This window comes from Phyllostomus discolor, chromosome 3 (genome assembly GCF_004126475.2).
Source record: "Phyllostomus discolor isolate MPI-MPIP mPhyDis1 chromosome 3, mPhyDis1.pri.v3, whole genome shotgun sequence".
NCBI lineage: Eukaryota > Metazoa > Chordata > Mammalia > Chiroptera > Phyllostomidae > Phyllostomus > Phyllostomus discolor.
In genome coordinates, this window is record NC_040905.2 from 123696700 (window position 1) to 123704984 (window position 8285).

General features: G+C 48.7%; 1 pseudogene; it reads left to right on the top strand.

Annotated features, from left to right (window-relative positions):
* The first annotated feature begins 6082 nt into the window (after positions 1-6082).
* Positions 6083-6389, top strand: LOC114488078 (annotated as a pseudogene).
* The last annotated feature ends 1896 nt before the right edge of the window (positions 6390-8285 follow it).

The window sequence follows — 8285 nt, forward strand, 5'->3', positions numbered from 1 at the left end:
GTGAGGTATTGTTACAGGGTGCAGCCAAGGGGAGGACCACAAATGGGCATTTGAAGTGGGGTCCAGAGCTCAAGGTGTCCAGATTTTAGGATGTGCTGACACCACCCCCCACCGCCCCCCCCCCCGCCCCCGTGTAGGTTGGGGGAAGGGACAAATGGAGCAGGGCCTTTGAGAGCTGTTTCACATAGCAACAGCCTTGCAGCTACCCTCTGGCATGGTCATTTAACATACCTTTTGGCTGGTCACTTAAATATGCTAAATAGCTATGGCCATGCTCTAGGCCAGGGGGATGGAAAGGGACCTCCCCTCTAAGATGTGACTGGGGGGCAGGTCCCCCCGAGTTGCAGCACCTGCGTGGGAGCTTGGAGATGATTGGCTCCATGACATGGGGCCACACCTGCCCAGACTCACGATGGCAGTCCAGTAAAGCTGGAAGGATATGAGTTCTGGCATGTGAAGCCAAGTGTGGGAGGAGTCGGAAATGGGGCTGCAGAGGAAGATTGGCGCAGGGATTTAAACCCAGATGCGGCAGCCATTGAGAGAGAGAGAACTACACGTCATTAGCAGAGTGGAAACTCCCACAGCCCTGCGAGAGAGAATCACCATGAGACTTTAGATGAGAACCGCCACTCAGCTTTGACAGAGTGGCTACCCGCCGCCCCCTCCCATAGCCACTGGAGAGAAGCACGTGGTTTTGGCTGAGTGGGGACTCCCATGGCCCTGGGAGAGAGGACCACGTGCCTTTGCCAGAGTGGGGACCCCTGCAGCTTTAGAAGGGAGAACCACCACCTGGCTTTAGCAGAGATCCCGGCGACTCAGCTGAGGGTGCTGGGAACCCAGGGAGGTCTCCCAGTCGAGATGGAGACTAACTGGGAATAACCAGGGACTGCCTGAGCCATGGACTTCTATTTCCTTTCTTGAGATACGGTACTCTGGACTGGGCAAAGGGGGAAGGAAGGACTGTGTCTGTTTGTGGGTATTTTAAAGGGACTTCAGGATTTTTGATAAAGACATTAGGTCACTACTTTAAGTTTGTATAGCATTAAATAAACATTTCCTTTCCTTTTCACGAATCTCTGGCATTGAGAGATGTCTTTCCTCTGGTGGCGGACATAACAGACCTGGGGGCTTCTTTCAGTAATAGTGTATCATCCCAGGCCCCCCTTGTTTGTTCTGTAACAGTATGGGCAGGGTGAAGAGAAAACATAGAATATCAAGCACCCTGAAACTGTCACAGTAGGAAGCCCTTACCACCAGGTCTAAACTAAAGAAGAGAGAGGTTTCTGGAACTAGAAAAAGTCACCCACCAGGATCTGTGGCCTTCAAGGAGGAACACAAGCCCAAAGGCTGGCAGGAGGGGAGTCAGACCCTCCAATCTCCTGCTGGGCCTCCTTGGCCAGTCCCACTGGAAACCAGAAGCAGAAGAGCAAAGGGGAAAAGGAGATAGTGTTACAGAAATACAACAAGGGGGGCCTGGGATGATATATTATTATTGAAAGAAGGCCCCGGGTCCGTTATGTCCGCCACCAGAGGAAAGACGTCTCTCAATGCCAGAGATTTGTGAAAAGGAAAGGAATTGTTTACTTAATGCTATACAAACTTAAAGTAGTTACCTAATGTCTTTACCAAAATCCCAAAGTCCCTTAAAACACCCATAAACAGACACAGTCCTTCCTTCCTTCCCCCTTTGCCCAGTCCAGAGTACTGTATCTCAGGAAAGGAAATAGAAGTCCATGGCTCAGGCAGTCCTCTGGTTCTTCCCAGTTAGACCCTCCATCTCGACTGGGAGACCTCCCTGGGTTCCTGGCACCCTCGGCTGAGTCACCGGGATCTCTGCTAAAACCAGGTGGTGGTTCCCCCTTCTAAAGCTGCAGCGGGGGGGGAACCCCCCCCCCCCGCTCTGTCAAGGCCACATGGTTCTCCTTCTCTCAGAGCTGCGGGAGTCTTCACTCTGCTAAAGCTGTGTGGCTCTCTCTCCAATGGCCGTGATCCTCTCTGCACCTCCACGGCCACGTGGTTCTATCCTCTCAGGGCTGCGCATGGCTCTCCTCCTCAGGGCTGGGCATGGTTCTCCCCCAGTGGCTGCCGTGTCTTCTCTGCACCTCCACAACCACATGGTTCTCCTCCCTAAAGCAGCATGGCTCTCCTCCAGGGCTGCTGCGTGGTTCTCCCTCTCAGGGCTGCGCATGGCTCTCCTCCTCAGGGCTGCACATGGTTCTCTTCCTCAATGGCCGCCAAATCTGGGTTTTAAATCCCCATGGCCAATCTTCCTCTGCAGCCTCATTTCTGACTCCTCCCACACTCGGCTTCACATGCCAGAACTCGTATCCTTCCAGCTTTACTGGGCTGCCATCCTGAGTCTGGGCAGGTGTGGCCCCAAGTTCTGGAGCCAATCCTCTCTGAGCTCCCACGCAGGTGCTGTAGCACAGGGGACCCGCCCCCCCCCAGTTACATCTGGGTGGGGAAGTTACTTCCATTCCCCTGGCTTAGAGCTGATCACAGCTACTTAACATATCTATGCAACCAGTCAAAGGTTATAGACATGCCAAACGACCATGCCAGAGTTTAGCTGCAAGGCTGTTGCTATGCTAAACAGCTCTCAATGGCCCTGCTCCATTTGTCCCTTCCCCCAACCCACACCCTGGGGGGGGGGGGGGGGGGGGGGACATCCCAAAATCTCCTGGACACCTTAAGTTCTGGACCCCATTTCAAATGCCCATTTGGGGTCCCCCCTCTTGGCTGCACCCTGTAACAATAGGACAAATGGAAGGTATTCAAAACAAACAAAAAGCCAGGCAGCTTGATCTGAGCTTTAAATAAGTACAAAAGTCATTAAAATCTCCTGAGAAAGAGCAGATGCCATAGGCTCTCAGAAGCTGCTCTTCCAACCAGAATGGAAAAACCCCAAATAGCTTTTAAAACGAAGGTCTTCTCTGGAAGGGAAAAGGAATGTATGCCTGGCAGTCTGCTTAGGAGGATTAAAGTGCCCACCCTCCCCCACCCTGTTGTATCTGACCACAGCCTGAACCAAGGCAAACGTTGGAGCCCCTGGAAGAAGCTCTGACTGCCCAAAACTAGAGGTATTACTGGGAAGTGCAGTGTTCAGCCCTGGGGATAAGGCCTTTGAACATGCAGCAAGGACACTCACTGCAAGAGTGCCAGGCCTGGGGGACAGAGGGGGATGGGGTATGAAGATCTGTAAGCACATGTTTACAGGGATCAGCATCATTGCATATTGTTGTTTCATTTCTATAACCAAGCACTTGACAAACCCAGTGATCACAGTGACAGCATGGGGACAGTCACGCACTACACACCAAAAAACACCAAAGACCCTGGTATCTCTGCAAAGACCAGAGGCACCTTTACAAGAAATCACATGATGAGGTATCATGGGATGCTGCCTAGAAAATCCAATTTGATTAGAGCTAGTTGCTGTGTCAGCAAATCCAGAGTATCCAAGAGAACAAAAGAACCCTCCCCACTCCCTCCCAACCCTGCCCAGAGTTCTGCCCTGGGTGATGCTAAACCAGGAGGAAGAAAAGCAGAAGCCAAGGTTGCCCTCAGGGCACAGGAAGCATCAGGCTCAGCTGGAAAAGCAGACTTGGATACCTGGAGTCACTCAGGTATGACTCAGCCCCCTGAGGCCAAATTTCCAACAAGGAGGCCCCTGGAGGGGGACTGGGTACATATCTCTAAGAAAAGTCATCTCTAGAACAAGGCCATTGCTCAAGGCAAAAATCTGCAGCACTATTTTCCTATTTTATCATCTGTGTAAAGACAATTTTCAAAAACGGGGTCCTTGTAAACCATTACTTAGGTTCATCTGAGACAGATTCAGGGGAAATCTTGGGGCTGTTGGGGGCTTTTTAAGACCAAGATGTCCGTACCAATTAGTTATAGAGCAAATGGCACTTCATAATCAGCCAAACCCACAATAAAAAGCAATCTGTGGATGCCAAAAATTAAGAATAAGCAGGGAAGAGGAGTCATTCCATCTAGTTGTAGATATCAGAAATTTGTTCTTTACATACGAATGGTCCAGGGTACAATTGCAGGTATGGTTTGATCCAGGCTCCAAAAACTAGTACCAGATCTGGTTTTTCTCATACTATTTAACTCCATTCCTCTTTCAATTCTTAATTACATTCTTCATGCAGTTTCCCCTTTTACAATTTAAAGATGACTGGCCAGTTCATGTCCAGAAGGAGTAAGTTACCCCCACGCCCCTGCCATCCCCCAGCCTTTCCTTTAATGGTTGAATAAAAATCCTGGGCCTGGCTCTCATTGGCCCATCCATGAATCAATCACTGTGGCCTGAGGAATGGAATGTGCCAGTTGGTTTCAGTGAATTGGAGCCTAGACAAGGAGCCAAAAGTAGGATCAGTCCCACCTAAACCACATAACTAACAGTCCCAGAGGAATGTTTCCATTAAGGAGATTCACAGCATTGTGAGGAAGGAAGAACTGACGGCAAGTCACTATAAATGACAAATGCAAAAGATAAATAAACATACCAGGCCTCCCTTCCTACAAGAAGTGGAAGATCCTAGAAAGACTGAAAACAAATAGAATCCTCACCCAAGAAAACTGCTTCCCAGTATGGGGTTCATGGACATGGACATTTTTCCAGGCTAAGCTTGAATTCCAAAGCTTGTCTACTTCAACCAGAGATGGCTGCTTGTGTCTTGGCTCTTCCTTTCCTCTTGTTCTGTCAATTGATTTTCCATTACTACAACCCAAATTGACAGAAATGTAGCAGCTTAAGTAACACACATTTATTATCGCACAGTTCTGCAGGTCAGAAGTCTGAGCACAGCTAAGCTGGATCCTCTGCTCAGGGATCTGAGGTCTCATCTTCCAAAACTGATTGTTTTCAGACTTCAGTTCCTGTGATTGTATGACTGAGGTCTCTGTTTTCTTGATGGCTATCAGAGTCCACCTCCCTCTCACCTCCTAGAGTCCATCCTAGTCCTTGCTATGTGGCCCCTCCATGAACTCTCTCACACTCTGAATATCTCTGAGTTCAGGAAGGGCCTAGTTCCTTTAAAGGGTGTACCTGATTAGGTCAGGCTCACCCAGATAGCTACCTTTTGATTAAGTCAAAGTCCACCAATTAGCAACCTAATCATAGGAGTGACATTCCATTACCCCACAGGTTCTGCCTGCACTTCAGGGTGTGGAGATTTCACAGGGCATGCACATCGGGGAGTTTTGGGCCATCTCAGAATTCTACACACCACAGTTTAGCAACTTAACTGTAGTGGAACCAGCCCTTTCCTGTTTAGTCAGTGTCATTTTGGGCAGTATTCAGGGCAATCTCCTGGCCTAGGATTGGCTAACTGGTGTGCTCCTTTGTCCTGGCCACACTGGTCAGTTGAGAGATGGGCACCTGCCTCAAGTAAGCCAAATCAAAGCAAATTCAGGGACCTTGGCTGACATGAGCAGAAAAGACCAATTTCTCTCTCTCACAATATTGCTAAATTTATTAGGCTATACATCTAAAGCTGACAGTGTCCACCATAAAAGGAGAGCCCACCTAAAAAAGAAGCCAAACCTAAAAGAGGCAGAGGAAAGAGACAGGAGAGGGAAACCAACTCCTTGGAATGCTGTTGGAGCCCTTGGATCCAGCCCAGCCTGAATCCAGGACTTATCCTGGCTCCTGTCAGGGATATAAGTCAGGAAGGTACCAATATACCACCTACAGGTGACACAGAGGCACTCCTATAGATAACTGCTTACCCAGCTGGTATAAGGAACAAAAGGAAACCTGCCATTAGCAATGAGCATCACGGAGTGAGGATAAAGCCTCTCTCCATGTCTAGGGTACAGGGAAGTACCAGGAGACAAAATCTCAAGATAAATCTCCTACCATAATGTCCTCCAAGCTGAATTGATACAAGGACCGCTTTCAAGGAGGCAACAGGATGGGAAGTAAGGGAAGCCAGACAATATGTAAAGAATGTAAGACAGAACTCAGAAGAGTTCCAGGAGTCACTGGTCTTGGTGCTGGAGGGGGAGAGCTATAGAGGGCAAAGGTCCAGAAAGGTCCTGCCATGCCTCTGGCCAAGACCTCACCAAAATGCCATCTCAAATGGAACATGTGGTAGAAATCATGATGTTCACATTTCACAAATTTTCTGGAGTAAAGGCTACTTAACAAAGAAGGACCTGAGAGTAACCATAGGAAAAGAGTTCCCTGGGTTTTTTTGAAAATCAAAAAGACCCTCTGGCCATGGACAAAACAATGAGGGACGTGGACCAGTACTGAGACACCAGAGAAGGTTTCCAGAGCTTCTTTTTGCTAACTGCTGCACTCACCATCACGTGCAATGCGTATGTTGTAGTACACATGGAGCAGAAGGGAAAGAAGTAGGCGGCACTGAGCAATTACTTGTAACTTCATAAGAGTTTCCCCAGTGGGTTGCTTAAGGAATCTCTGCCCCAGAACTTCCCTGTGTAAGCATTTCGTGAGCAGATTGGGACCCTTAGAAAATGTACAAATAACATCCCAGCCCCATTCAACAATAGGAAGAGAAGCCAATTAAAGCCACATTAGCTTTTGATTTTTAGATTGTTTGTACCCTCTGGCCCTCAATAAACAATTTCTCTTCTAGTGCCTAATTTGGTGTGGATGAAGGCAAAGATCCTATGTGAGTTCCACCTTGTCCCACTTTCATTCTATTCAGAACCATGAGACAAAGCCCTATGGTGACCACAAGGCCCTGCCTGATCTGGCCCCCACCATCATCACTTCTCCAGCCTCATCTCCTGCCTCTCCCCACCTCACTCCCACTGCTTTGTCCCAGCCACCTGCCACTCTGACAGTCTGTAAACACCCTAACCTTTAACCCTGCCTCTGAGATTTTGTACTTGTTTGTCCTTCCGCCTGAGATGATGATGATAGGCATACATATAGATATAGATGGATACATAGATGATTGATTAGATAGATAGATAGATAGATGAAATAGATGGGATAGATGTAGATACACATGAACCACCCCCTGCCTCCCTCAAATCTTTGCTCAGTCATCCTCTTTTCTGTGAGGCTTCCCTTGATCACCTAATTTTTACTTAAAACTTGTTCTCTGCCCTCCTCACCACCACCACCTGAAGCTCCCAGTTCCTCCCTCCAGATTTAGCACCCTCTGATATGTGTGTGTGTGTATTACCTGCCTCCCCCAGTGCCCAGCAGAACTCGAGCTCCATGATGGCAGGGCTGTGTACTCTATCCATAGTGCCTAACACAGGGCTGGTAGAAGTAGGTTCTCAATAAGTTTTTGTTAAATGAATATATTCTGATCATATTTCCCCCAGCTTCCCTGGAGCTGAAGTTTCCCAGCATTTGCCTGATCAAAGATCCTACTGAGTTCAGTTTAGTGCAAGGAGAGAAGTGGTTTTACTCCTATATTGAACAAATATGTAACAAAAACCAACCATGACCCAGACTAATGGGTACTACTGAACAGTAGAAGCATGGCAGTGGACCTGACAGACAAGGCTCCTGCCCACAGCTGTTTATATTCTGATGGGGATACATGCTGGTGAGTTGCCATGTCTATTCCTCTAATCTCAAATCTTTCTTAGTGTGACAGGTCCTAGAGCTGGACTGGATAAGGTAGCAATCAGAGCCTCAGGTTTCCCATCCCAAGACCAGGGAGGACCATAGAGAAGTGCAGTGGGGAGTGGGGTTTCTGTAAGTCCGATATTGTAGGGAGCAGATGAAGATAAACTAGACCCCCAAGGGAGGGTAGTTCAGTCACTTCAAAGGGGCTTCTGGCCTCCAGTTGTGCAGAGGAGATGACCACGTACCTGGGGGAGAGTCATGGCTGTTTCCAGGGTGTTCTCTCCTAAGAATGGGCTGATGTGCTTACTACATGTGTGAAATCCTTCTGGGAGACTTCCAGCCCCCATCACACCAGGCTCAGTGTCCGAAGTGGTCCTGAAGGGGAGGCTTCAGCAAAAGGACCTAGCTGGGGAAATATTCAAAATAACCAGCAAGGCACAGGTCCTGAGCAATCATAACCATGCCCAGCACCCTGTAACCTACATGTAAGTGACTGTGATCTCTGCATCCATCCAGCTGGGGAAATGTAGAAGATGGACTCTGGGAATCCAACAGCAGGGTTGACATTGAAAGGCACCTGCCAGCGTGGCCCACTGCTTTCCAGTATGCAAAGGACTGTACATTTCAACCTGAGACCCTGAGGGTCCTGCAGGGCACAAACTAGGTTTGTCTTCTTGCCTGAGGCCATCACCAATTATACGTGCTGTGAGGCAGC